Genomic DNA, 27738 nt, shown 5'->3' with positions numbered 1-27738 from the left:
TGGAAAATATGGCTGCACCTGAGAGGGACTCCAGGATTTCAGTGATGTTCGGCAACGGATAGGCATCTCTCTCTGTGATGGCATTAACTTTTCGGTAATCTACACATAATCTCAAGCTTCCATCTTTTTTAGGGACTAACACAATAGGTGAGGCCCAGGCAGAATGTGAAGGTTCCACAATGCCCTTTTCCAACATTTCCTTTAACTGTTCCTTCACAACAGCCTGTTTTTCCGGTGTCACGCGATAGGCACATTGTTTAATGGGTACAGGATGAGTGGTGTAGAGACAGTGCTGAAGAACAGTAGTCCTTCCAAGCTGGTGAGTACAAACCTTGGGATTTGATGTGAGAAGGTGCAATAACTGCTGTTTTCTTTCTGATGATAGGTGGGCACTTGATACTGCTGCAGCTATCAATGTTTGGTAATCCATTATATCTGACGATGCTAATGGAAATTGTGGTGGAGGAATAGAACTGAACAACAAAAGGGTCTGGTTTGAATTTTTCTTGCGTTGTCTCCTGTTCAGCTGTGAGGGTCTTACAACTGGAACACTAGCTTGGCCCGGTTGAAAAGGATACTCCTTGTGGGGAGCTACCTTAAATTAATACTTCCTGTCTGCTACATTTATTTGCAGGCCAGTGGAAAAGATGAAGTCCAAGCCTAAGACTACAGAGTAAGACAGGGCTTTGGAGGTGAGAATGACAGCTCGTACAGTGAAAACTTGGTCATGAAGTATGAGCTGTGTACTTGTCCATCCTAAAGGTACTTCGGCCTCACCATTGGCCAGATAAAGAGGAGCAAGGGACCAGGGATGGAGGTGGTCATGGGGACTGAGTTCCTTCCACAAGCTCTCGTGAAGGAGGGTATAACTTGCTCCTGTATCGACAATGGCCTTTCCTTTCCAGGCTCCAATATTAATGGGAACAACTAACTGTTGAGGTACGGAAACAAATTTGTTAGAGGCAGGGAATGTTTCAGACTTGGGGGTTGGCTCTGAAGGAATTGTGACAGACATGGCATTATTAGAAGGCGAAACTCCTAACTTCTGAGGGTGGAAGGAATGTTTACTTCCCATAGAAGGATGCTGACTGGACGACTGTTGAGTAGACGGAAGAGTGGAATAGAGGGGACAGTTTCCAGGTGGATGGTGTCCTTTGCATCTCCAGCACTGGACTGGAGGTTTTCCAGCAGGTCGATTTGAGGCGAGTCTTTGCGGTGGTGGGGGTTGAGTTGTTATACGTCCTTCGTAGTGTAACTGTTGTGCATGGTCTTTTTCCAACTGAAAGCCTAGTTTCACTACCTCATCCACAGTGTTTACACGGCTGCGAAGTTGGCTGGCGAGGTAAGGTTTGATGTTCTTGAGGATCATTTTTACTAACTCGCTCTCAGTTAGAGCGGGTTTCCAACGTTTACATAAAGCTCTGTAAGTGAAGGCAAAGCCTCTGATTGATTATTTTTCTCCCTGTGTTTTAGTCCTAACTCGCTCTGCCAGCTCATCTTCATAATCTTCCGAAAGGAAGGCAGAGAGGAAAGCGGATTCAAACTCACTCCAGGTACTAATGGAAGATCGAGCAACTTCCCACCAATCACGTGCCGTACCATACAGGACAGTGCGGAAGGTGGCCAAAACATCAATTTCATCCAAGGGGTACAAGGCCAAAAAGTCCTGACAGCGTGTTAAATATAAGAATGGGTCAGAGTCATCTGAGGGTCTTCCGAAAGTTGGAAAAGTTAACTTCAAATGATCACTTTTGATAGCAGGTGTATGGTGTGATAAGGGTGCAGCCTCTGAAGGTGGAGATGAAGATGGTACGGTGTGGGGAGATGGTAATGGGGCACTTCTTGGTTGGTCTGACACTACTTTTTCGGGTGGTTTGAAATAATTACTCATTTCCAGTTGTAGATCTTTGAAATCATGGCTTAGGGCATACAGTTGAGTGCTACAATGACTAATCTCTTTGGAAAGCTATTCACAGTCCTTCCGAGAGTTTTCCTGTGTGGCCTGAATGTCCTTCTGCAATTCCAGCTGAACTTGTTCCACCATGAAGCGAACTTCAGAAATTACGGTACTTTCATTTTTCTGGAGTTCTCCTGTCACCATCACCTTCATAGCTTTAATCAATTGATCTGTGCTTCCTTCCTCATACTGTTTATGAACAGTTATCGTGGTCAACAGTTGCTGATGGTTAGATTCTATTTTTGCAGTCAGGGTTACAAGTTGAGTGTCATGCAAAGAGAGGGTTTTTGTGACTTCTTGGGTAAGATCTTTCACAGCTTTATCCTGCTGTTTCAAGCAATCAAACAAATAATCCCAGTTCCTTTGTACATAAGTAGTGAGCTGATGAATTTCCTTTCCAGGAGTAGGAAGGTGGCCTGCCAGGCGATGCTGTGACACTGAGGAAGGTGGTGAAGTTTCAATGGAGGTGCAGAGTTGCATAGAATCCGGCTGGAATGAAGCGGTGCCACCTGGTGGGGCGGAGGCAAAGTGCACCTGAGACCTAGGATGGGGACTGCTGAACTGAGTGGGCGTGAAGTGGAAGGTGGAAACATGAAGTGGAGGGACTGGTCTTGGTTGCACAGGTGGCCAAACTGGAGTTGCTATGTCTGGGGGTTCAGGTGGCCAAACTGGAGTTGCTATGTCTGGGGGTTCAGGTGGCCAGGCTGGAGTTGCTATGTCTGGGGGTTCAATTTCCACAGACACAGAAGGTGATGGCGGGGTAGTGGCCAGGTTTGTAGGGTGTTTGTACATCAAAGGACAATGAAGTGTTGGGCAAAATAAAATCAAAAAGGAAATTCTGGAATGTATGTGTTGGTTTTTTGGGGCAATTAGGGGCACCAGGAAAATAATAAATAAACTATAATATATGTTCAAAAAAAAAAATTTTTTACAAGAGGTTGACAATATTCCCAGCACAAAAATGTCAATCAACACAAAGTTTAACCCAGTAACACTTAAATCACATCTCCATTTTCCTGATTAGCTCTCAATTACCACAACAAACAATTGCAATTTCACATTTTCTTTTCACAAGCTCTCTTTTGCAAGAAAACAGTTCAAAATTCAAGTAAAGACAATCATTCAAGTGATCACATTCAAATTCATGTTAGAGTCAAAGTTTTTCTCTCCTTCGCTCTTTTTTTTTCTCTCCTTCGCTCTTTTTTTTTTTTTCTTCTAGTTCAGGTCCCTGTTTTGGGTGCCACTTCTGTAACGGTGGTGGGCCCCAGAAAGCAGTTTAAATCAATATTTAAATAACTAAATTAAAGTGTTCGGGCGCCAGACAGGAGTCAGCCTGTCAATATTTATATAAACCCAGATGAGCTCTAAAAGCCACCGGTTACAAACCAAAATAAGTTTACAGTTTTTAACAACCACAAAAAAAAAATAAAAAATGAATAACTGCACAAGAAATCGAGGGTTTTAGTTCAAAATCCTATTATATTTTCATATACGCAAAGCACAACTGTCCAAAAAAAATATTACATGACTGGTACTCCTTTACACCTTGTCAAAGAGATCTAAGAGTTTCGGATATCGGGTGATGCCGGTCCACTCTATTCCCGCAGTCAATTCGATAGGTTCAAGAGTCCAGTTCTCAATGGATATAACCACAAAAGAAAAAGGGAAAATAAATATATATACAAACAAGATTTATATAGGAAACTGTTCAGCTTATAATAGAAAAATAAAAAAAAATTATATACTCACACACCAAAGGACAATGAAGGTGTGTGACGAAAGGGGCGAGAGCGAGTGGTGTGTATGTGCGCAGACGAAGCCAGCCAACCAGCTGTACAGATGAGCCGCTACTCCCCCAGAAGTCGGCTTGGAACTCAGCTTTGAAAGATGAATTGGAGGCTATGAAGGAAGGTACCTGGGCAACACACACTTTAGCTCCCGCATCCGAACACACTCAGCACTGGTATCCTCAGTTTGGACTGAGAAATCATTCCTCAGAACACTGAATCGATCGCCCAGCACCATACAAAGTGTGCACTCGCGGATAACCCTGCGTCTTTTTACCACAGATATTTGCAATCACCGTCGTCCTCCTTCCTTCCCAAATCCACTCTTTATTACTCCTTAAATACAATTACCTCACTTCCTTTCAGATTACGCTGCCGTTCCCATTCGTTGGCGGAGTCAATCAACAGGACACGTCAGGTGTTGTGCCTTTCTAGCTCCGCCACAGTGGCCTGTGTCCTTCTCAATGCAACTATAGGATTTCTTCACCAGTTTTATTATTTGTCAGGTGAAAACTGTAAATCTACATATAATTACGTTTATATAGCTCTTGGACCTCTATACACTGTAAAAAATGTTTTTTTTTAAGTAAAAAAGTAGAAAAATTAAATGCTATTTCAGTTTTTCTACTTCAAAATTTCACATTTAATTCGTTTAGTTTACTGTTGATATTATTATTATTATTTTTAATTTACTAGAAATTTCTGAGTGAAAATTCCAACTTGTTTGCTTCAATCATTTCTTAAAATTCTGCAAGATATTTTTTATGTATTATTGAAACTTGCAAAAATATAACAATAACATATATAACATATAACATATTTAAACATCCTTTAGTTCTAAATAGGATTGGCATTTTTTATTTTGTTTTAAGCATAAATCTAATAACATTAATGATATTTATACTTTAAACTTTTTTGAAAATTTGCAACATGTTATTAATTTTACTTCTCATTACCTGTTCAAAAGTTTGGAATCAGTACGTTTAAAAAAAAATTTGAAATTAAATTAATTGCATTAAATTGAAACCATGTGAGAAACAAAATCTATTTGTTATTAATAATTTAGTCATTTGTGCAAAATTTTTCAGTGAATAATGACTTCAATATCACACAGGTTACTTTTATGGTGCTTTTTCAGTCTTTTAGGAGTTTGATGGCTCTTATGCTACAATTTTATGGAAAAGAGCTGCTTGTACATTCTGCCTAGCATCTGTTTTTATGCTCCACAGATGAAAGAAAGTAACACAGGTTTGCAACTCGTAAGTAAACAATGACAGAACTTCCCTTTCTGGGTGAACTATCCCTTTAAGAACACACCAAACCAGTTCACCTGATCAGACGTGCGCGGGGGGGGGGGGTCCACTCTATTCCTGCATTCAATTCGATAGATTCAAGAGTCCAGTTCTCAATGTATATAACCACAGAGGAAAAGGGAAAATAAATAAATACTCAAACAAGATTGATATAGGAAACTGTTCAGCTTATAATAGAAACATTTTTGAATATACTCACACACCAAAGGACAATGAAGGTGTGTGACGAAAGGGGCGAGAGCGAGTGGTGTGCATGTGCGCAGACGAAGCCAGCCAACCAGCCGTACAGATGAGCCGCTACTCCCCCAGAAGTCACAGATATTTGCGATCACCGTCGTCCTCCTTCCTTCCCAAATCCACTCTTACTTTTTCCCCTCTCTTTTTCCTCTTTTTACTACTCCTTAAATACAATTACCTCACTTCCTTTCAGATTACGCTGCCGTTCCCATTCATTGGCGGAGTCAATCAACAGGACACGTCAGGTGTTGTGCCTTTCTAGCTCCGCCACAAAATGAAACTATATCTAACATATAACTAAACTAAGCACAACACATATATACAGAATGAAGGAAAGTAAGGAAGAGAGAGAGAAGAGTAAAAGAATGGCAGTATTTCACATCAATTAACCACAACCTAATGAGAATCATCAAAGAATCAAAAATCACCTTAAAAAAGGGGCTCAAACTTAAACCCGCATCTAAATAGTTGTAAATGGTTACTTGCATTGGCTTCGATTGCTGAGCAAGATTTCTGATGCGGTAGACAATGGTTCTTGAGTTCTCTTAGAAGTGAGCTGGAAGTTTTCTTCGTCTTCTTCTGAAGATAGGAAAGTCCACATGAAGGATGAAGTTACTTGAAGATAAAAACTGCCGGAAAATCAAACTCCAGAGGAGAGTCTTGAGAAGTCTTAGTGTCGTCTCAAAAGAAGAGGTTTTCTGAGCCAAGATCATTTCGAGCTAATGACTTTTGAGGGTTTTCTATTCACACCCACCTTTGGGTGGAATAGCCAATACCAAGAGTGAATGTTTGAGCTGGAGAAGTTTCCTTTGTCTCCCTTTATGGCCCATTTGCATGTTTATGGGTCGATCTGGAATTGGTGCAGTTTTAACCCAAAATATAGTACAAATCGTATGATGCATTTCACAATCACATAAATAACGAGTGGTAACTCAGCTAATCTAATAGGGAAACATACAAACAACACATGCATATGGGGGGGGTGGTCATTTACTTGTCTTTGGAAACTGAAGTCAGTTGGGGAGATGATAGTGGTAGACTGCTTAGCATCTCCTCTAGGTCATTGTTGTGGCAGAAAGAAAAGCAGTGCCACACTTGCGCAGCGTATAACATGGGAAGGCAGAGCAAAGCAAGCTTGCACTGTCCACCCCACATCTAACTTTGTTTTCAGCATATCATGATGGAGCTGATTCTGTGTCAAAAGGATAAAATATTGTCTTTCTGACTGTCAACATAAATAAAGTGGGTTGAGTGTTTTCCAAGTCAAAAGGCCTATGTTACTGAGTAAGATAGGCCTAAAAAATTATCAAGTGATATAGTGGAACTCAGTTTATAAAACAAAGAGAAAACTGAATTAGCAAAATGTTAAGAATAAATTTGAAAAACAAAAAAAACAAAAACAGAGTAAGGATGCAAATAATTAATTAAAGCTTTTTATTATAGAACAAAAATAATAAACAGATGTGTCTCATTTTAAATAGGCCTAAACAAACCAAGATGACAAATTAATTTCAGCCAGAAATTTACTGTTGCAATGATAAAATAAATGTCCAGAACTATCTAGTGTAATGGGATTGGATGTAATAAAACTGGGAGGTAAATGCTTAATAGAAGAATAGAAGAGGTAGAGAGATAAATGTCATTAGAAACTGCACCCAAAAAATGGCATTATGCCCATACTGGTGACAGTTTCTCCAATCTTCAACAAACTACAGAGAAGCAACTGAATTACAGTGCATACAAACCCGTAAATGGTCAATAGTATGGTAATAAAAAAATAAATAAATAAATAAATAAATAACAATTTAAAAAACACAAGGAAAAATAAAATTCATTGCAGATCAAGAATTGAATGTTATAAAAAGACGGGAACTATTGACAATGGCAAATTAAAGGAAATGCAGCAAAATATTGAAAATACCACAATGTAAACTTAGTTAGTGAAAAAGGAAGGCCCACCTCCTATATTTGATTAAATTAATATTGTATTGGCAGACATACGATGGATGTGCGGAAAAATATGGCCTCTTGCCAACATTACCCGAAAATTGGTCAGGATTACTAGGGTTATGCTGACACATAAAATGAATCATATCTCTCTAGAAGAGGAAACAACAAATGAAGAAAAAACTAGAACAAAAGAGCAGATGAAAAAGACCCTGCAGATTACATAAATTAAATTGTTCAACCTAAAGGCATATCTAATGAATTTAATACAAGAGATGAAGTTAAATTAGGGTTTGAATCAATATTAATTCTAAATTACAATAATAATAATAATAATAATAAATAAATCAATAAAATTACAGTAGGGATTAATTAAATTACATAAAGTACAATCAGCAAAAAGAAATAACTAGAACAAAAAGAGCAGATGAAAAAGACCCTGCAGATTATATAAATTCAATTGTTCAACCTAAAGGCATACCTAACGAATTTAATACAAGAGATGAAGTTAAATTAAAGTTTAAATCGATATTAATTTGAATTACAAAAAGAAAATATAAAATTACAGAATGGATTTATTACATGAAGAACAATCAGAAAAGATTTATTAATTACACTGATGGGGCCTTAACACGTCTTGGAGAGCAATTGGATGCAACAAGCAGAATGACATAGCAAAATAGAATAGCTTTATATTATTTGTTAACCGAAAAGAGGAAAAGTATGTATTATATTTGGGGAACAATGCTGTATTGATATACCAAATAATAATGCTCCAGAAGGAGCATTTAGTGAAGTAATGATCAACTTAAAAAACCTAAGAATGGAAGATAAAGCAAATGCTGGAAAAGATAATCAAATGTGAGATTGGTTTGATCTAAGTTAGGAGCAAGGGAAGCATAGTTAACTAAATTGGGAATGTTTTTAGGAATTGCAGTATTGATAGGAAGATTACTATTGTAGTAATAGTAATTACTACTATTATACTGTGTACTTCCTATATTGAGGTCACTAGTTATCAAAGCCACAGCTAAGCAAATGAAAATTCTAAGATGTCAAGATGATGGGAAATTGATTTTTGAGGGTAATTAAAAGGTGATTTTTGAGGGTAATTAAAAGGGCCCTCTAAAATGTGCACATTGTCTGGGCTAAAGATCAACTATGCTATTTTTTGTGATGTTACATGTTTTATGTCTTGAATTTTAATGTCTGTTGTATACTACAGAACTGTGACAACCACAGGCAAGCGCTGAACCAATTGCACGCTCATGCTTATAACATTGTTTTATCTTAAATGAGGGATAAGGGAGATGGGGATCTTTTACTCCCTCCTAGTCAAGTGTGGGGGGAGAGGATTGATCCTGCTGCTCTCGCCAGAGTGCTGTTACATAATCGGGTCATTGGTGATAAAACTGTGTGACTTAATTTAGTCACTAGGTAGTAAGAACTGATGAGACTGAATTATGAATCTGCACTCTGGGTAATGACAAATAATGGTGAGATTTAGGCCCAATCCCAATTCTACCCCTTAGCCCTTCCCCTTTCCCCTACCCCTCCGTTTCGCGCGTTCACGTGAAGGGGTAGGGGTGTCTCGATTCTCTTTTGGTTGGAGGGGTAGGGGTAGGGGAAGGGCCAGACAGCCCTTCAAATGAAGATTTTTCAGGACCACACTTCAAACGAAGGGGTATGAATTAGGGCTGCACGATTATGACAAAAATCATAATTGTCGATTATTCCCTTGAAATTGTAATTGCGATTATTAATTACAATTCGAGAGAGAGAGAGATGAAAGTTGCGTGTATGAGCGTCTGTGCGTTTCTCTTTTTAGAGTGAGTTTACTTAAAAAAACACCGATTTTATCCTGTCGTTGCTGGAAAATATAATGTATCGATTCAGTATTTAAACTGTTATTAATAAAAGTCGCGGGGCAGCGTTGACAAGTTTCTTTTCTCCTGGATGTGTGAGCTGCGCGATCTCTGATATGTGTGTGTGTGTGTCAGTAAGCAGCGCATTAATATAGAACGGTAATTAAAGGCTCTAATGCACACCAGCACACCAGTATGTGTGTATATTGTAGGAGCTAGACGACGTATGATGACGTGTGACGTATAGTAGTGGTGTCCCAATTCTTTGGGGAATATTTTCACCCCTACCCCTTGACACTCTGTTTCAAGGGACAAGGGGAAGGGGTAGGCGGAGGGGTAGGGGAAGGGGTATAAAATAGAATTGGGATTGGGCCTTAGTAAGTCTCAAAGAGGGGAATGTTGAAGATTTTAATTAATCAAAATATAAATTATTCAAGAATAATCAATGTGAATATAGCCATTTATGTATTAAGTTATTCTACTATTATAATTATGTGTATTTGCCTGCATGTATAGAAATCTGTATGAGAATGGAATGTGCAGACATATGGTGAAGTACATGATAAGCACATGATGGCACATAATAGGTCCCTTATTTTCACAGAACATAAAATTAAGGCCTCATGACTGCATCGTGATGATCCCATAACAAATATGAATGAAATGTATTGAACACGCCTAGAGAAAGAACAGTATATAAGAGAGTACAGAAAAAGAGTCTGGAGATTGCTCCACAGAGTTTTTCTCGGCTTTATTTAATCTGAAGAATAAAGTCTATCTTCTGGCATCAAAACCTCATGACTTGAAGAATGATTCCTTACAGCATCGGCAGAAGCCACCACACTAGCCAGCAGAGGACAGAGCAGTCACCATGGCAACTGATCCAGGTTCCAGACCAACCACTGGCAGAAGCCATGGAAAAGGCCATCCTCACCCTGTGAACACCACGGTATGTCCAACAGCAGTCCACCACAACATCCTCTTCCACACCCTTCATACAGGTGCCAAATGGAGGCTGCACAAGGACAGCTGGACACACCTACTTCTGAGTTACAGGAGCTGCTGACACTAGCAAAAAAAAAAGCTCCTTGAACAAAACCGAGCTGAGGAGTACTGGGAAGGACAAACTTCTGACTCCTGGCCTGACGCAACACAGCATCAGCCAGACAATGTTGGATCGAGCAACGGACCCACATGCCCAACAGCGAAACCTCTACCAACACAACTCAGGCAAGCTCAAGTCGGTGCCAAAAAAAAGAGCAAAGCGACACCACAAACATCAGACTTCTGGTGATGATCGAGCAGAACAGAGGCTAACAACCACCTGCTGCCCTCCTGCCACCATCACTAGGATGACAGGTGACACAGCCTCGACACCTGCTGCACAAGCTCGAGCACCCGCACCTCGCTACAGCCTACACCACCTCAGAGCATCCACCACGGCACCATAACCACTACTGGAGGCACCAACAGCCAGAGAGCCACCACTGTCTCCAAGCCGTGAGCGGCAGTTGCATGTCCGATTGTTCTGCACCATTGACGTCGCTCGCTGTTGTCTATTGGATGTACAACAATGCTCGAAAGGGGGGAATTATGTAGCATTTGGACCAATCAGACACCCAATTTTTCATTAGATTTAACAAATCAATTTTTCATTAGATTAACAAATAATCACAGACCCCTCACACAATACACATACTGGGTGCCAGCATGTCTGTGGACGATCACAGGCCCCTGGTTATCATGGCAACCAGGACACCTCAGCCAGACCAGATACATTTTACGACCTAAAAGTATGTAGAGAGAATCTTCCTCCCTACTCAATTATCTCTAAAACAGACACATACTGCTATATGAATTTCATTAATTCATAGACACATTTTTCTGTGACTTTCTTATCATGCATATCCCCAGGTCTTTGTGTATGATTACTACCTCCTTGTATATGGTCTTGTGTATTGTACTCTGTTTTAATGCATGCTTATTACAGATTACTAGTTAATGTAAACTCACCTATACCATGTTTGGCCTCTATGAATTCGTCTTCGGATTATCTAATTGAGCGTGTATATAATATGTGGATACCTATGCAACATGTTAGTGTTCTAAGAATCTTTAATAGCTTGAATATCAACATCCAATCCAGTTCCATATGCAAATTACCATGCTCTCGGACAAAGGGTCATAAACCCCCCCAGTATTTCCAACCTTCCGCTTGGAAATTGAGCCTTGGAAAGCCCATCCGGACCCACTTTATATTAAGTGGCCTTAACAACTATGTACTTGCATTTAAATTAATAATTTGGTACAGTGCACTTATTGTGTACATACATGTTTTTACATTGTACTTATATTTTGAAAATACCTGCATGTAATTACATCTGTAATTACTTTCTGTAATTACATTTATAATTACACAGTTGACCCATCCCTTACACCTTAACCCACCCTTAAACCTACCCATACCAACAAACCTGTCCCTAACCTTACCCGTGTCCCACCTCAATAGCAGCAAAAGTGTTTTGCAATACAATATGAACACAATAAGTACATTGTACTTAATTTTTGATGTAAGTACATAGTAGTTAAGGCCACTTAATATAAAGTGGGGCCGCCCATCCTGAGAGGTGTGACTTGTCTCAGACTTTAAAGGGCTCACGCAAAGTTCCCCCCAGGTCTTCTGCTAAATCTTCTGATTGCTGCCCGTGTGGAGAGCCTGAGCCGGTGCGGACGTGCCCGGTGGGCTCCAATATATAGCCCTTCAGTCTGTGGTTCTGTTAGTTTCTGAGAAGATGAGGATGTGAGCTAGAACTATTCCTCAAGAACCCAACCTAAGCTTGTGCCAGGCTTCGGACTAGTCTTTCCACGTCAAGATCCTCTGACTCAAACTGGTTCTTTTTCATCAACCAACTTCAGCAAAGATCAACTTGAGCCTTCAGATTGCATCAAGACTCTCTTTCAGACAGACAAGACGTGCAAGTATCAAACATAATCTTATTAATTGATACATTAAGTATCAGTTGCACCTTTTACAAAGGTGTATTTGAACAAAGAAACTGATGTTTCCTTTAGGCTGTAGATCTGCTGAATATCAAATTTTACCATAAATCCATGCTTTATTTCTTTTCTCTTTACTGCTTAAGCTTTAACACCTTTTCCTATGCCAACTGTATGCGTGTGTGTATGTTAGACTAGTTTAAGTGTTTATGTAGTTAATAAAGTCTTACTTGTATCACACTTGAGGTTGTTCATGGTTTGCCATAACTGGAGTCCCTAATCATGCAGATTTTTGCTACATGCTCTGAGTAGTATTGTACAGTAAGAAAGTTATTTTCCTTAACCAGGAAATTAACGTCCTTCGTATTGACAGACAGTTGACATTTCTCATGCTCTCTCTCAGCTTCTGAATTCTGCTCTCCAACAGTCCCACAATGCTGTGTCTGATGCCCAGCTCGTTTTAAGAGATCAGTTCATCGAAGGCATAAGAGACACGACTCGTCAGAGAAAAGCCTCAGTCCACTTTATTTGATGTCCGCGAAGAGGCCGTGATGTGGATTGTGGAAGACAGACCCCGTGGTGCTAATGTGGCCAGGACTCTAAATATCATGAGTACATGTTCTGGGGAGATGTCAGAACATTCAAATTCAGTCAGTTCTGCACAAAGTGACATAACGGTGGCCTTGCAGGAGGTAGTAAAAATGATCACTCAGCAGGGTAAAGCTATCGGAGAACTCACTAATGCAGTTCGTGAACTCACTGTACAAAAGGCCCATTCCAGTGGTAGCCAGAGTGGAAAAGGCTAAGTCAAGCCCAAGTATACAGATGAAGGCCAACCCATCTGTTTAAGGTGTGAAGGTGGGACATGTAGCTAGACAGTGTCCTGTACCACGTAGCTCCAAAAGCCAGTCCACTGCCACCACAGGTTCTGCGGAGCAGGGAAACGGGGCCCCTCCATTGCTGTGAGCCGAGCAATGCGAGGAAAACCAGAAGGCTCAAGATGTAGTACATTAACCAATTAACGTTTCCTGGAGCGTGCAGTTGGCAAGTGCCCTGAAGTTGATATTCACATTGGGGGTGTTCCAGTTAGCCTCTATGAATACAGGCAGATCCCTGTCGGGCTATGCAATGCGCCCTCAACGTTCCAGCGGCTCATGCAAGCTAGCATGAGTGACTTCGTGTTCTAAATTGTGCTCATCTACTTAGATGACTTGTTGGTGTACTCATCCACCTTTCACAAATATCTGGTGCACCTTGAAACTGTGTTTAAAAGGTTGAGAGAAACTGGGCTGAAGATAAAAGTAGAGACATGTAATTTCCTGCAGCCAGAAGTGAGATTCCTTGGCCATCAAGTTTCAGGCCAAGGCGTGAGTGCAGACTCCCAGTGTCAGACGCCATTTGAACGCCTCAAAGAAAAACTTACCAGTGCACCAACACTCTGGTATGCTGATTTCACGCTTCCCTTTGTGATTGAGACTGATTCGAGCAATCTTGGATTGGGAGCAGTCTTGTACCAGCATCAAGGGTAAGAAGACTGTAATCGCATATGCCAGTAGGTGGTTGAGAGGGGCTGAGAAAAATGATCAAAATTACAGCAGCATGAAGCTGGAACTGTTAGCACTTGGGCGGTCAATGAAAAGTTCCTAAGTTATCTGCTGGGGTCCAAATTCAAAAACCATCATAATGGACAACAACCCCCTCTGCCACCTCACGACTGACAAAGTAGGAGCCACTGAACAGCGCTGGGCTGCTCAGCTCGCTGTTTTTGATTTTGAAGTCAAATACAGTCCTGGACGATGCAACACTGCTGCTGATTCCCTTTCCAGGAGACCAGGAAACCAGGATCCGATGAACCAGACTCTGGAAATGAAGATGCAGAGTATGATGGCTGTGTGGCGATCTGTAATTAATTACTCACCCTCATGTCGTTTCAAACCCGTAAGACCTTCGTTCATCTTCGGAACACAAATTAAATCCAGTATGGGATTGTCGGTTTGTGTCAGTTGGTTTGATTTGTTTGATCTTCCCCCTTTTCCTGTCGGTTGGAGCCCTGGTGCCTCTTTATCTGGTTTCGATGGACCCATCGAAGGACTGGCTCGCTGCGCCCTTGTCTGATTTTGATTCGGTAGGCAACAGGTTAGAGCTTGTCCCCAATCTCGTGGGGTCCTGTCCAGTGAGGTAGGAATTTCTTTGACAGGCGATGGGGAGCATTCTGCCTTGGTTGGGCGAAGCTGTAGTACCACACTTTGTCTCCGACATTGAGTTCCCGGTGAGAGGCCTTTTGGTCGTAGTAGGCTTGAGGAGCCTCATGGCAACCCTGTCTGGTCTCAAGGGCAGCCACTAGTCCTTGTTCTGACTCAGGGTCAGCGAATTCTTTAATGAGGGCTTCTCAGAGCAGGTGGTAAACAGTATTTGTGTGAGCAGGCTGACGGTCCAGGAAGCTGCGCACTTCAGGGCTGGATGTTGTTCGGAGCAAATAGAGTCTATCTTTGTTAGTGACATTGGGTCTTATTTCCAGATGAAAATCGATATCTTGCAAATAGGCCTGGACTTCCTGGCTACTTGGCACACTTGGGGTGAATTTGCCAATGTTCCTGGCGAGCTTGTCGAGGTCTTTGAGGCCATGTGATGATCTGTGGCTGGCTGGAGCAAGTTCTTTTAGCTTGGTTGTGAGGTAGGGTTCTTCAGAGGGAGCTGGTGAATGTTTTAGCACTACCCCCTCCCCCTTTTGATCACGTGTCAGTCCAGGAACAGGGGACCCAGTCCTGCTCGGTAGGGGTGAGACTGGTGCCCGTCGGGTCCTTGTTGGCTCGGGGCACAGCTCGTAGGCATGTTTGAGTTCTTCTTTGATGCTGTCGGACTCCTCTTTGATGTAGTCCAGCTGTCATGTTAGGCGGCTGATCTCATTTCTCGACTCATCCAGGTGAGTTTCAAGGGCTTTAATTCTGCTGTTCTTGTCTCCGAAGTCGGCCTTTGCCTTTTCAAGGAGCAGTTCTGCATACTGTAGCTTGTTGGAGAGATCAGCGTAGTCTGCCTTGACTTATTCCATTTCTTGGGTAGTAGCTGCTACGGTCTCTTTTTGCCTGGTGATCTCCTCCTCGGCGCCTTGTTCCACCTCTGTCTCTGAAGTCGGCCTTTGCCTTTTCCAGGAGCAGTTCTGCATACTGTAGCTTGTTGGAGAGATCAGCGTAGTCTGCCTTGACTTATTCCATTTCTTGGGTAGTAGCTGCTACGGTCTCTTTTAGCCTGGCGATCTCCTCCTCGGTGCCTTGTTCCACCTCATCGGGCCCTTCCTGTCGTTCCTGAGCCTCCAGTTCTAGCTGCTCGATGCATCGCTGTGCGCGTGTCAGCTCCTGCTGGATATGGGCGATGTGCTGGTCACTCAGCTTGAGGGTGGCGATGAGTGTGTGACTTAAGGAGCCAGTGATCTTGGCTAGTTCTTTGTGACTGTAGCTCTGACTTGGGTCTTGTCTCATAAGACTTTTTATGTTGTCATCCAGCTGGTCCTGTGTCTGATGCTTCAGTGTTTCAGCAGCCTTAGGTAGGAGGCTGTCTGTTGCAACACTTAGCCATGTCTCGAGGTCCTCCCAGTGGCCAACTGGGTCTGTTGTGCGAGACATGTTTTGACGCGGTGAGGGAGATCCAGAACCGAGACTGACACAGACCTTGAAGAGGAGAAAAAACAAAACAAAACAAACAAGGCAAACAAAGGTGTAAGTGTGCAATGTCAAGTGTGGGCTGATGTTGAGTGTGTAATGTGCAGGTGAGCGTGGTTCTCTGCGACTGTGATCCTCTGGTGGGCGTGCTTCTAATTTGTAGTCTCTGTGGGGGAAATTAGTAAGCACACACAGGTAGCACAGCTAGAGAACAGAAAAGAAGAATAACAAACAGAGCAAGGAACAGAATAATAATTGGCTGTTTCCACTTTTCCTATAAGAACATTTCTTTTTTTGTAAAGAAATATTAGAGCTAATGCTAAGATGAGAGAGAAAGACAAAACAAAATACCCTTTTCTGGTTGCAGAATGAGTACAATTAAATCTTATTTTCTTTTCTTTTTTTTGTTAAGTTTGATTTAGAAGAATGCTTCTAGACAGGGGTTTGGAAATGGGGATTTCTAAATACCAGGACTGTGATTGTTATTAAAATTTCCTCTGGGGTGAATGAAAAACAATAACAATGACAGTATCGGTTTCTCAGCTGGTAGGATTGATAACCATACAACAATTAGATCATTTCTAGATGTGTGTTTAAAATTTAGCGGACGCCTATCTCCTTGTTGACCTGCTTTAGCCTTGGCTGGGTAGGAACCCAATGTGAGAAGCGAAGGTAGGGTGAGATTTAGACAATTTTGAAACGAAGTGTTCAAGTTTCACAAATATTTGTTAAATGTTTCTAAAGTTCTCTGCTTTTATGATTCTCACAGGTACAATCCCAAAAACAGCATTAGAAGTCAAATCAGAAGAAGACAGCTGAGAGAGGGAGAAGAAGAAGGAGAGAGATGTTACTCCCAATGTTAGGAAAGATGCCAATGTTGACAGAGTGGTGGCGCTGTTGGGTCAATACACCTAAGGGCTTGGTTTTGCTGTGTTAGTAGGAGGAGACTAACTGAACTAAGTATTGAGGAAAACCCTAATTTTCTTTTCGGGTTTTACTAACTGGATGGGCCAATGCTCTTATAAACTAGGCTTGGTGGTGAGTTAAATTGGTCCAGTGGAGTCCAGTGGCAGGGCCCGCACCAGGTTACGTCAGAACAGGTGGCTCCACTCACTGTGACCCGCCGTGGAGATAACGTCACTTCACCGACCAAGCACTAGGGGGAGCGCTATCTACTCACAGGCTTAAGCAAGGGAAAACCTATGAAAATTTAGCTGAGTTAATTAAATAACTGAAGGAGAGAGAGAAGAGCCTAACAGGTAGAAACAAAAACTTAATTGCAAATTAATGTAAAATTTCAAATCCGTAATGACAGTTAATGATTCAAATTGAATGATGTCATCATGAAAATTGATAAGAGCAATTATAATTAAATGAATCAACTGTATAATTGAAGTGGGGAAGTCCAAACCCTTATTAACTATAAATGAAATTAAAATTTAAAATCAGTAATGATATTTAATGATTAAAAACCAATGTAGTCATTAAAATTATACGAGCAATACCAATTAAATTATTTATTGTATTATTATTATTAGTCAGTAATTATCATTGCGATATGAATGCAGAAACTGTAATTAATTATGAAATTAAATTTGAATTTCCAATCAGTGATGATAGAAAATTAGTAATATTTACTGATGTCATTAAAATTGATAAGAGCAGTTATAATTAATCAGAAAGTACCATTAAGCAATGAGGACGAGGACCGTGATTAATTGCTAATAAAAACCAACAGCGTTTAAACTGATAGAGTTAACAAGCCAAAGGAAAATAAGATATATAAGTGTAACAGAAAGAGAGATGAGGTGAAAGAACCCACTAGTGTTAGAGTTACAAATACAGAGTTCAGATACAAAAAAGCTTAGATCACTTCAACACTGCCAAACATTGCAAAACACACTGCATTTAAACACACTAGCCCATGTAATGCTACATGCTAACCGCTAGCCTTCAATGCTACTAGCTTTACATAGGCTTCCATGTAAATGCGTTAGCTTCAGTTAGCTTAGCTTATGTTAGGCTGTTGTTTACAAACCGCTCAATATTTGCACTGGCGGACTGCGCCTGCGCACTTGAAAGTTACCCCGGAAAAGGTTTCTTAGAACTTCTGGGTTACGGCTGTTACTATGGCAACGTACCCTGCAATAAGCTAGCATGTGTTACACACAGTCTATAGTTATACACACAGTTTAAGTACATCACATGAAATGACGGCGCATTTCAACACTTGAACAACCAAAAAGCACTATTTAGATTCTTATCTTATAGCGCTGAACAATCTCAACTCGTTAGAGTGAGGCAACTTTATCTACAGATTTACTGCAATTTTAATACAATAACGTTATTGGATCTAGGCGGATCTCAGCACTTTGTGTTAGTCTATTTGACAAACAAAAACACACGTTGATTTTATCCACACAATTTACTTGATCAAGATTCACATTTCTTCCAAAACACGCATTCGGACACTTTCTCTGAGCACCGCGTTTCAAGTTCACTAGTTTTTAGTGAATAAATGGCAAAAGAGCATTAATTAGCTAAGTTAATGTCTCAAACCGGGAGATAGCCTAGTTGTTCAACATTGGGACACGCAATGTGAATCAATCTAACTACAAACAAGGCCTAATAAGAGAAAGAACAAGGAACACGCTTGCTTCTCTCCTCGTGCGCTTTTAGAGCGACTTAGTCTTTGTCTCGACAGACAAAATTTAAATGTTTTACTGCAGTTCACTTCTATAAACAACAACTCAAGTTGCACATTCAAACACACTGGCATGCCATAATAAAGCATACAGTAACACAACAACTCTGTTTCTCTGTCTCTAATCAATCTCCGGATAAATAGAAAAGATCCAACACAATGTCTTGATGTTATGAATTATAAGTTCATCGTTGCCCGCTTTTGATTCTCCACCATTTATATAAGGAATTTTAGCTCAGGTTTTTCGGAGGGAATCGAATCTGAAGATTCAAAATCAACCTGATTAGAACTGATTCCAAATTTGATAGTTTACCCTTTATCAACTGTTCGTGCAGCGAGACGTTAACATCAGTATATCTTAACAATTTGGATATTTATATTATGCCCTGGCCAAGGTCATAATAACTGTTAGTGATGATTTATTAAGCTACGAGCTAGGTAACAAGATCTGGGCAAAGTTTTAACTTTAAAATACACAACCCAAGACAATGATTGTTATAATGAAACAAGAATTTATTTGCTACTCTAGATTACATGGTACTACGCTAATGAAAACATACCGTTCAAAGGATGAGGATTAACGGAGTTTGACTGAAGCCCCAAAAGTCTAGTAAGTTATTCGTTCTTAGATCGCACCAAGTTACTGCAATTAATACAATAACTGTTATCGAGATCTCGGCGGATCTCAGCACTTAGTCTATTTATACAGACAAAAACACATGTGGATTTAACCACAATTCTCCCATAAAATAACGTTTGGACATTCTCTCTGAGCGCCGCGTTTCAAGTTCACTAGTTTTAGTGAATCAATGGCAAGAGCGTTAGTTAGCTACTCAAAGCTAGTTATTCAACATTGGAACACGCAATGTGAATTAATCTAGCTACAAACAAGGCCTAATAAGAGAAAGAACAAGGAACATGCTTGCTTCTCTCCTCGTGCGCTTTTAGAGCGACTTAGTCTTTGTCTCGACAGACAAAATTTAAATGTTTTACTGCAGTTCACTTCTATAAACAACAACTCAAGTTGCACATTCAAACACACTGGCATGCCATAATAAAGCATACAGTAACACAACAACTCTGTTTCTCTGTCTCTAATCAATCTCCGGATAAATAGAAAAGATCCAACACAATGTCTTGATGTTATGAATTATAAGTTCATCGTTGCCCGCTTTTGATTCTCCACCATTTATATAAGGAATTTTAGCTCAGGTTTTTCGGAGGGAATCGAATCTGAAGATTCAAAATCAACCTGATTAGAACTGATTCCAAATTTGATAGTTTACCCTTTATCAACTGTTCGTGCAGCGAGACGTTAACATCAGTATATCTTAACAATTTGGATATTTATATTATGCCCTGGCCAAGGTCATAATAACTGTTAGTGATGATTTATTAAGCTACGAGCTAGGTAACAAGATCTGGGCAAAGTTTTAACTTTAAAATACACAACCCAAGACAATGATTGTTATAATGAAACAAGAATTTATTTGCTACTCTAGATTACATGGTACTACGCTAATGAAAACATACCGTTCAAAGGATGAGGATTAACGGAGTTTGACTGAAGCCCCAAAAGTCTAGTAAGTTATTCGTTCTTAGATCGCACCAAGAAAATCACAAAAGCAGAGATTTGGCTTATCTTTAGTTGCTTAAGATCGATTTAGCACCAGTTTTCCAGCCAGAAAGGAGACCTTGTTTTACTTGCGTTTGAGTTGAGCAGGGTTTTCCTTTTCTGCCTGAGGGAACCACGGCGCTTCTGATTGGTTGCTGATCTGTCGTTTGGATGACGTCTTTCGGGAAAAGCCCTCGTGGTGAATGGGCGTTGCGTTGTAATGGAGGAGCTTCGGAAGTCGGTTGCCTTGGCTACGGATGGTGAGGCGATTGAAGTTCTTCTGAGAGTTTCTTTGCATGGCTTTAGACTTTGGAGATGTCGGCAGTCGCGAAGCTTCAACGGAGTGTTTGGAGTTCTGGATGGCCCGATCGTGTGTTGGTGCTGTGAGGGTGCGCACACTGGAGCGCGATCAAACAAAGCGAAAGAGCACTGAATCAGTTCGTGACATTGGGTTTTAAGCGAGCCGATTTGGTCCATCGCAGAAGCGATTGTCCCACTCGGACGCTGTTGCTGGGCTTAGCCACGCCCCGCAAGGTTCCTCTTCATGCATAAATTAACATGATGCTTCAATTTATCACGTGGGGAACATCCTTGCCAGATTTTGTTAATACTTCTATAAAGTTTCTTAATGCGAGTATTGTACATAATACCCACTTTTCATTCATACCAAAGTCTTGCACATAAAATAAGCTTTCATTCAACATCAGATATCAGACATCTTGCATACACATTAATAACCTTATCTACTAAAAAGGGTTATAAAACATTGATTAAACTCCATTGATTACATAAAACACATTGAGCATAAAAAGGCACAAAGCACATTATTCGTGGATAAAGTTGCCCTACTGGCAATACTTTAAATGATTGTCTTTTGAAATTGTCTGTGTAAGTTTCTGTGTTTCTTTGTCTGTAAATAAAGAAAAGAGCGCAAGTTATCATGTAGAAAGGAAAGGAGGAATGTCCTGAGGTCAAGGGCGGTGGAGGTCTTCTGAGCTTCCCACTCAGACGTGTCATTGTAAATCTGTCCGTTTGTGTTTATCAGATTATTAATTTATGCTGAAGCTGGTCAAAGTTACACTGCACATCTGGTCCTTGCATGGTCTCAGACAGAGGTTGATTGAGTCACGTTATCACTGTTCTTTAGATCTGTTGTTTTTGCAGGCCTGGAGCTTGTCCCGTGAATTGGCCTTTTCCTGTGCCTATAGTTCCATGCATAGCGATCACGAGGTATCTCTCAACTATATGTTGTGAAAGAACTCTTTAGTCCTTGATACAAAATATCTCTGTTGTCTCCTGACTGGATTTGTTTTTCATCACTCTTTCGATTCTTCTGAGGAGATAACGACAAGACGTTGACAGGAAATCGACCCAGACCATTGGTGTCATGTGATGGTGTGATTAGTTTAGACCTCATGATTGTTTGGAGGGGGGAGAATTTTAGATTCTTCTGAAATGTGTCTGTTCAATAGCTCACGAGGTGGCCTGCTCGAACGAAGGTCCTACACATAGAACAACTTGATGATGTACAGAAACTATGGACTCTCTCTTTTCTTGCACTTTAGATAGACTTAATCGGTGTCGCGTCATAGCTGTGTGGGCGGAGTCAGCGTGGGGGAAAACAGTCCTTTCCCCCTCATTTGAAAAGCATGGTGTTGACTCAGAATGGCCTACATAAAAGGTGTAGGGATGTGCATCTCATGACTCAGGCCGATACGATACGCATCTCGACGATACATCGCGATATAAATGACAACTTGTAGCCGATGCACACTTTTTAAACCGATGCATCGTATCGTTAACTTTTTATGCCGATACACCGAGCGAATCGGGGAATCTTCCCATCCCTATGTAGGTGTGACACTGTTTTATTTTTAGATATTCATATTTCACATAATGATCATCTAAATATTTAATTATTTTCAGTTTGGCAGTGGAAGGGGGATGATGGTGAGTGGGAGCCATATCCTCCAAAGGTCTGTGTCCAGCTGGATACAGCAAAGCAGGCCGGTGAAAAGTTGGTGTCACTGGTGCTCGGAACTGGTTATGAAGTGGATCTTGTGAAAATGCTTTCAGAAAGTGAAGTCAGGTATGTCTGTGTATACCCATGTCTGATGTTGCATCAGTATCTGTCACAGAAATTTAATAGCTGCTTATTTATTATATTGCAGAAGATCCAAACGAAGGAAAAGCTTTGAATGGCAAAAATGGAGCTGCAGGTGTTGTTCAGATTAAAGAAGAGAAAGAGGAGGAAGAGGAGCAACCGGTTTCCAAGAAGAGACGCAATGAAGGGAGGAATCAGAGAGCAGAAAAAGCCAAGCCCATTGTTAAAAAGGAAAGTGAAGGTGAAGCTTCCTTGGTAGATGAACTTTCTTGGACTTTTCTTTTTGTCTGATGTTACCAATTCCTCTCATAGACTTGATCGGTGTCGCGTCATAGCTGTGTGGGCGGAGTCGGTGTGGGGGAAAACAGTCCTTTCCCCCTCATTGGAAAAGCATGGTGTTGACTCAGAATGGCCCACATAAAATTATTTCTGCCGCTTGACAGAGCAACATATGCATAAAAACTGAGCCGTATTAGGTCAGACTGTCCGTACGGTATCTGTGACTGGACAAACGACCCAACAGAATGGCCAGAGGTGTCGTTTCCCCACATTTTTTGTTACCTGATTGAGCAAGAGACAGCTTAGGCTACTACAAGCCTATACGAGACGGCTTGTGAAAGTAAACATTTGTCGTTTTGATTTGCTTAATTTTAATAAAGTGATAAAGACTTGAGTAAAAGCCTGCCGTACTTTCTTATTGATATATTAAAAAGTTTTTTAAGATTGACAAAATTTACTAAAAATATTAAGGTCCACTGAAGTGCCTTGAAATGCGCAGCGTTATTCTATGTGGTGTGTGCTGCGGCTGCCTAATAATTTTCACAAATACATGCCGTAAAATAAAAAGATATAAAATAACATGAAAATATCCCTTACGAAAATTAACTGTGGTTACAACCAAAAAACATGGTTACTATAGTTAAACCATGGTAAAAACAACATGTTTTGCTACACTAACCATAGTTTAACCATGGTATTTGTAGTAAAACTGTGGTTATAGGCTACAATTGGTAATAAAAACGGCAAAAAAAAAATATGGTTAGCCTACTATACTTTTACTATAGTAATACCATTGCTAATTTTCGTAAGTAATAATATGACGTATAATAATATGAAATAAATGTTTTAATAGATTATGACATCACAAAATATCAGGGAGTGAGATTTATTTGATTGCGATGCGAAGGAGGGTTACTGTAAGTAAGCCCCATCAGAACTGGGTTGCGGTGCAGGGGGACGGGACTAACGACAGATCATTGCAGGGTATCAGTTATATACATCGTCAGATCAGGTTTTTTTAACTTATTAGAGGTACAAAACGCCACACAGCAACTTTTCGGCATTGTACCAAGCAAAAATCAATCGAAATCATCACAAAAAGTAAAGATCAAGCGCCTAACAAGGTCTCCGCGCGTTAATTCGAATGGTTTGTTTTCCCCCTCGGCATAAACGGTTATGACGTTTTTGTAGGCGTTCCCAGCAATGCCGAACAAGTCTATTTTTCAACCCCTCTCCTTCAATCACCTGTCAAATTGACCACTTTCCACATTCCGATTGGACAAAATTTGTCCTGTCCTACGTTTTTTAAATTTTTTATAACTTTCACTCACAAATGCATCACGTCGTAGGTTAAGTACATACGTTTCAGATTGACTGTTGTTGTTTTTTCCTCGTTTTGAAGAAGAGGTTGTGAAGACAGTGGTTATGAAAGGTAAAGCCCCAGTTGATCCGGAATGCAAGGCTAAAATTGGAAAGGTAATTACCTTAAATGTGTTATAGGGTCATTTGAAGTGAAATTACTGTACAGTATTTGACTGTTGTGTAATCACTTTTAAAACTTCCCTTTTCTTCTAAATACAGACTTTGTTTACTTCAATGCATTCTTCTCATTAGATTTCTTTTCTTTGGTTATTCACAGGCCCACGTCTACAGTGAGGGGGCTGATGTATATGATGTCCTGCTGAATCAGGTGAATATTGAAGATGTTACAATACTGTTCAAAAGTTTGGGGTCGATGAAGGAAGTCTCTTATGCTTACCAAGGATGCATTTATTTGATCAAAAATAAGAACAGTAATATTGTAAAATTATTATAAAATTATTATAGTTAAAAATGACTGTTATCTGTGTTGTTATATTCAAAAATTTAAATTTATTCTTGTGATGGCAAAAGTAATTTTCAGCAGCCATTACTCCAGTCTTCAGTGTCACATGGTCCTTCGGAAATCATTATAATATGCTGATTTGCTGCTCAAGAAACATTTCTTATTAGTAGCAATGTTGCAAACAGTTGCTTAGTATTTTTGTGGAAACTGTGCTTCCTTTTTAGGATTCTTTAAAGAATAGAAAGTTCAAAAGAACAGCATTTATATGAAATAGAAATCTTTTGTAAAATTGTAAATGGCTTAACTGTAAATTCTGATCAGTGTAATGCATCCTTGCTGAATAAAAGTCTTTTTTTCTGTGAATAAAAATATCTTTCTTTCAAAAAATAACTTAACCATAAACTTTTGAATGGTTGTGTTTATTAATACATAACGTGCAGGATATGACGTTGTTTGATATCTTTTCTTTGGTTTTTAACTGTTACAGACTAATCTTCAGTTCAACAACAATAAATATTACCTGATTCAGCTGCTTCAGGACGACAATGGAAAAACTTACAGCGTTTGGATGAGGTGGGGACGAGGTGTGTACCGAAACACGTCAGATGCTCTTCACCAGGCTGGCCTTTATTATCATGACACATTATCATCCATGTTCTTGTGTTTTTCTCTTCAGTGGGTAAAGTAGGACAAAACAGCTTGGTTAACTGTGGGGGGAATCTTGCTCAGGCCAAAGATGCGTTCAAAAAGAAGTACATTTTTTAAATTAATCCATGTTATTTACTCATATAAGATATAAGAAAGATTTTGCTTATAATCTGCTTATATGCAGATTCTTTGACAAGACCAAAAATGAGTGGGAGCATCGAGCAAATTTTGAGAACGTTGCAGGGAAATATGACATGGTATTTGTAGACTACAGCACTGAAGACAAGGTAAAAAGAGATTTTTGCTCCCAATACCACATGATCCATTGCTCTGCATTGCATTTATGTTTCATCCCTAATTGTAGTCAAATATAGACCTAATTTTTCCTCTCACCAGGAGAAGGACAAGGCTGTGGCATCCTCTCCTCCTCAAATAAAGCCCTGCCAACTGAACAGCAAGGTCTCTCCTAGAGCTTATATGTGACCTCAAAGCCATGGAAGAGTGTGTGCTAGAAATGAAGTTTGACACCAAAAAAGCCCCACTCGGTGAGTGTGTGTGCATTTGTGTACCAAACTGATGGAATTAATCTTGTATATTCTTAGTGATGATGAATGCATTCAAGCTAAACAACACAAACATTTTTATATGATAAAATTGCAAATGAAAACCATTAAATTATTTTGTTTTTTGCTAAAGGAAAACTAACAACAGAGCAAATTCGAGCAGGCTATGCCTCTTTGAAGAGGATCGAGGAGTGTTTAAAGAAAAAGAAGAGTAATAAGGAACTCTTGGATGCATGCAACCAGTTTTACACTCGCATTCCCCATGACTTTGGGTAAGTTAGACTACCATTCAAAGGCTTTGAGTCAGGTCAGTTATTTAGCAAGGATACATCAGTTGATCAAAAGTCACAGTCAAGACTTTATAATGTTAACATTTTTTCAAATAAATCCTGTTCTTTTAAAAACTGGAGAAATGGCTGCTAAAAATTCAGCTTTTTCATCACAGGAATAAATGACATTTTAAAGTATATTAAAATAGAAAACATTCATTTTAAATTGTACTAACATTTCATAATATTGCTGCTTTTTGATCAAATGAATGCAAACTTGGCAATCATGAGAGACCTTTTTCAAACACATACACACACAAATCTTCCTGAGGCTAAATTTTTTAACAATAGTGTGGCTAATATGGTTTAATGACTACTTGATGTTCATTCAGGTTGCGGACACCCCCCATAATACGCACAGAGGATGAGCTAAAGGAGAAAATTGCTTTGCTTGAGGTGCGACATTGTAATTGCTGCTCAATATTGCTGATGTTGAATGGTTAGAATTGATTGACAGTTTATATTTCACTGCATTCACATGTTTATAGTCATGTTTTTTGTCTTTTAGGCTTTAAGTGACATCCAGATAGCAGTGAAAATGGTTCAGTCTAGTATTCAGAATGATGAGCATCCTTTGGACAGACAGTATCAGTCTCTACGATGTCGACTGCAGCCACTGGATTCTAACAGCAATGAATACAAGGTACAGTGTGGGACTTAACTCTTTTATGGCTGAAGTACAATATAATATTAATAGTAGAATTTTGGATGGTGGATGTTAACTAGTCTGTTTAAATATGCAGTTTTAGACACAAACTCTCTGTCTTTGTGAAGGTTGTAGAGAAATATCTTCAGTCCACTCATGCACCCACCCATTCTGACTACACAATGACAATTCTGGACATCTTTACTGTGGAGAGAGAGGGCGAGAAGGACAACTTCTGCTCTGAGATGGAAAACAAGTACCAAACCACCTTCCTCAATTATACTTCATCAATTATGTTATGCTCTATGTAAACAGGAACTCCCTTAAATTCTGGTCTAGTGTGTGCCTCATCTGATTTCACTGAATTACAGCAATCATATTTCAGATAGTACACGTTGTTTTTGTTGTTGTGGATGCTAGAATGCTCCTGTGGCATGGTTCCCGTCTGTTGAACTGGGTGGGGATCCTGAGTCAGGGGCTGCGAGTGGCCCCTCCAGAGGCTCCAGTGACCGGATTCATGGTGAGACGCAGAGATATACTGAATCATACAAATAATATCAATATAATATCGGCTCCCACCATTACAACATTCTTTTTAAAAGCAATGGACTACAACAATTCAAACCAATATAATTTTGTAACTTTTCCTCCCCCTCAAGTTTGGTAAGGGGATCTACTTTGCAGACATGTCATCTAAAAGTGCCAATTACTGCTTTGCCAATCAGAAGAACAACCAAGGACTCTTGTTGCTGAGCGAGGGGTATCTGTGACTGGACAAACGACCCAACAGAATGGCCAGAGGTGTCGTTTCCCCACATTTTTTGTTACCTGATTGAGCAAGAGACAGCTTAGGCTACTACAAGCCTATACGAGACGGCTTGTGAAAGTAAACATTTGTCGTTTTGATTTGCTTAATTTTAATAAAGTGATAAAGACTTGAGTAAAAGCCTGCCGTACTTTCTTATTGATATATTAAAAAGTTTTTTAAGATTGACAAAATTTACTAAAAATATTAAGGTCCACTGAAGTGCCTTGAAATGCGCAGCGTTATTCTATGTGGTGTGTGCTGCGACTGCCTAATCATTTTCACAAATACATGCCATAAAATAAAGATAGCATGAACATATGTATATAAAATACCAAAAAACATGGTTATTGGTTACTATAGTTAAACCATGGTAAAAACAACATTTTGCTACACTAACCATAGTTTAACCATGGTATTTGTAGTAAAACTGTGGTTATAGGGTACAATTGGTAATAAAA

General features: G+C 39.9%; 1 long non-coding RNA gene and 1 pseudogene across 1 annotated transcript in view; both read left to right on the top strand.

The window, feature by feature from the left end:
• LOC107698790 (uncharacterized) overlaps nt 1-20508 on the top strand; it is a 22960-nt gene extending 2452 nt beyond the window's left edge. Inside the window, exons 2-3 of the long non-coding RNA XR_001635383.1 lie at nt 16602-16605; nt 20498-20508. This is a non-coding gene — a long non-coding RNA (uncharacterized LOC107698790). The remainder of the gene's footprint in view (nt 1-16601; nt 16606-20497) is intronic.
• A 1235-nt stretch (nt 20509-21743) lies between these two features.
• Nucleotides 21744-27242, top strand: LOC107698789 (poly [ADP-ribose] polymerase 2-like; annotated as a pseudogene).
• The last annotated feature ends 496 nt before the right edge of the window (nt 27243-27738 follow it).

Source organism: Sinocyclocheilus anshuiensis, unplaced genomic scaffold (assembly GCF_001515605.1).
Source record: "Sinocyclocheilus anshuiensis isolate Anshui unplaced genomic scaffold, SAMN03320099.WGS_v1.1 scaffold398, whole genome shotgun sequence".
NCBI classification, from domain to species: domain Eukaryota; kingdom Metazoa; phylum Chordata; class Actinopteri; order Cypriniformes; family Cyprinidae; genus Sinocyclocheilus; species Sinocyclocheilus anshuiensis.
The sequence above is the reverse complement of the archived record's forward strand: the minus strand, read 5'-3'. Positions and strand labels throughout refer to the sequence as shown.